At 38.7% G+C, this 2757-nt stretch overlaps 1 long non-coding RNA gene across 1 annotated transcript; it reads left to right on the top strand.

Moving 5' to 3' along the window:
- The first annotated feature begins 256 nt into the window (after nucleotides 1–256).
- On the top strand, nucleotides 257–2432 carry LOC118564000. Its single transcript, XR_004931592.1, has 3 exons — nucleotides 257–1088; nucleotides 1369–1516; nucleotides 1691–2432. It is a non-coding gene; the product is annotated as an uncharacterized LOC118564000 (long non-coding RNA).
- The last annotated feature ends 325 nt before the right edge of the window (nucleotides 2433–2757 follow it).

The raw sequence follows: 2757 nt of genomic DNA, 5'->3' as shown, positions 1-2757 counted from the left end.
TGTTTGTTGAAGTGCAGGACAAGTTTCAATGCAGACAAGCGATTTGAGGTATTGGCTGCAAGCTGAATGGGTGAGTTGCATTAGAGTGAGAGCACGGCCTGCTACATCTTGGTGAGTTTTGGAGAGTTTTTTTTTTAAACTGTAGCCTAAAAGTTAGAAAGTGGTTAGAAGTTTGGAAAAGTTGTTGAAAATTTGGCAGTACATTAAACATCTGTTTGAGGCATTATAAATTGAAAAAAAAGGGAACATGCCTTCTAGGCCGGTAGCTGAAAACTGTAGCGTTCACTTTCGTTCCTGTATTCGTGGAACTACTCTATTATTGTCTTAAATGATAGATCATATATTCAAATGCCTAGAATAAAAAGTTCTCCACACAAAATCGCGCACAAGGCAAGTTACAGCCAGTTTAAGACGAGAAAATGTCGTAATATTTAGGTCGCGACCGGCCGCTGCTTAACCAATCAGGTGACCTAAGTAGGTCGTGACGTCATCAAACAACATGGCGGCGCTCATAGTAAACAAATGTGTTTATTCGGGATAGGAAGAAAATCCAGCGGAAACATTGTAAATATGGAATGTGAATGCCTTTTGCATGTTGCCGGGAATGACGGAGAACACACAGAACCATTTACTCAAACGAGGTGGGAAACTTTTCGTAGTTTTTGCCGTGTTTGGGCTGATTTAGCCGGCGATGAACGGACGATTGCCGATAACGCGCTTCCCCTCCTCTCCTTCGAATTTGATGATATACCAAGCCACATTGGCTACCACCCGACCTGTTATCGCCGATTTACCGACAGGAAGCGAATAAATGCTGCCCAGAAACGAAAGCACGAGCCCGTATCTGATGAACAGGACATTAATAAGTTGCCCTATATCAAATCACCAAAAACGACTGAGATCAAGAGAAGACATCGCCATCGGATTTGCCCCTCCTCAACAAGATAATCCAAAAGCTGGTCATAGCCAGCCAAGAAAACATGTGCTGCCAGCTGTCTGCATTATATGCAAAATAAGAGAGAAGTTTGAGACTGTCAGTAATTCTCGCCAGAGGGTGAAACTTGTCAAGGCAGAGACTGTTGATGGTGGTAAGTTAATACTTTCTCTGTAATCTATTGTTAAATTTTTCCTTAAATTAAGTGGATGTATGACTTGTCTATATCTTTAGCCATGCGGATAGAAACATATTTAGGCCTATAGGAAAAAGGTTTAATAATGTCATCATAATGTTTATGTTTGTTTGGCTCAGCTATGTTGATAAATGCAATTTTCTTGGAATGATGCCCCACGGTATAGATTTTTTTGTAAATATGTACCATGATGCGGTTTATATTGACGTGTCGTATAATAAATATTTTATATTTCTAGGATTGTTGCGAAAAGCAGCAGAAGCAAAGAAGGATGAGAGTGTGTTTGTACACATAAGAGATAAGGACTGTGTAGCTCTTGAGGTCTCCTATCACAGAACCTGCTATGGATCATACACCAAATTCTTGACAAGATCTAAATCAGAAAGGTATATTATGAAATTTCTCTCATTGTTACTGACAAGTTTTGAAATTAGGATTTGTTACATTTGATGTAGACCTACCCTGATGATAAATAACTGGCACATAACATAGCCAGCCGTATGTGAGTTTTTGTTGTGCCTCTCTATTTACTCATATTTCATTTCACTTTTTAATTCCAGTCAGACACCAGATGGAAGATTGTCTGAAGGTTACAAAGAGTTTTGCAGAACCGTTGTTAAACAGAGACTGATAAGTAACCAGGAAGTTCTACGAATGTCAACATTGGTAAACATCTCATAATCGATGGTATGGCACTCATCCAGAGTTTGCAAAATATCCCAGCAACCTTTGGGGAGCTTGGTGATCTGATACTAACCCAGGTTATCCAACAAGCACAGAAGTCGGGCTGCAGCAGAGTGGATTATGTTACGGACCGTTATCCGGCCATCAGTACAAAAAACACTGAGAGAATGAGAAGAGCATCTGATGGTTCTTAAAAGATTCAGATCCATAGTAAGCAGCAAAGGACTAGTGGGGAAGAATTTCTGTACTCATGTTAGGCAGAGGGAGACTTCAAAAGTGTGAAAAAAACAATAGATGTCTATTTGACACATGGATCAATGTGTCACCTCATAAGAGTAACAGCAGGTTCTTCACATATCAGTGTCAGTGATTATGTAGCGATATTTTTGCCTTCTGATTCGAACCAATCCGAGCGTGCAGTGAGACAACACATGCGCGCTCAAAACCGGTCTGGCGCGAGTTCAACTCTGAAAAACTCTTCTCAATCCACCGTCCTCGCGCTCAGTTCCATCTGTGCTCGCGTGCTCGACCTGCTCATTCCACGCGCAAGCACAAATACTGCAATCAGATGGATTAAATCAAAATGCTGCAGCTTTTGGCAGAAACTACTAAACATAATGGTGGTATTGAAGGAAAAAAAGAAAAATAAATAAACAGTTTAATATTTTTGCCTAAAATATTTAGACTAAAATATTTGAGTTACTAAGAGTTACTAAGTGAGGTGTGAAAAATTATTTTGTCTCTTTTCTTTCCAGCTTCGGGGAAGAGATGCAAAAATTTCTTCTGATCATAATCATCATCATTGTCATCATTATTTGAAAAGCACTTTAGATAAGAGATACATCAGATAAGAGATAACATCTAATAAAATGACTTGGCTAAACACTCAACAATAAAAAAAAAAGATAAAAAAATAAAATAATAATAATAATAATAATAATAA

This window comes from Fundulus heteroclitus, chromosome 8 (assembly GCF_011125445.2).
Source record: "Fundulus heteroclitus isolate FHET01 chromosome 8, MU-UCD_Fhet_4.1, whole genome shotgun sequence".
Lineage (NCBI taxonomy): Eukaryota > Metazoa > Chordata > Actinopteri > Cyprinodontiformes > Fundulidae > Fundulus > Fundulus heteroclitus.
The sequence above is the reverse complement of the archived record's forward strand: the minus strand, read 5'-3'. Positions and strand labels throughout refer to the sequence as shown.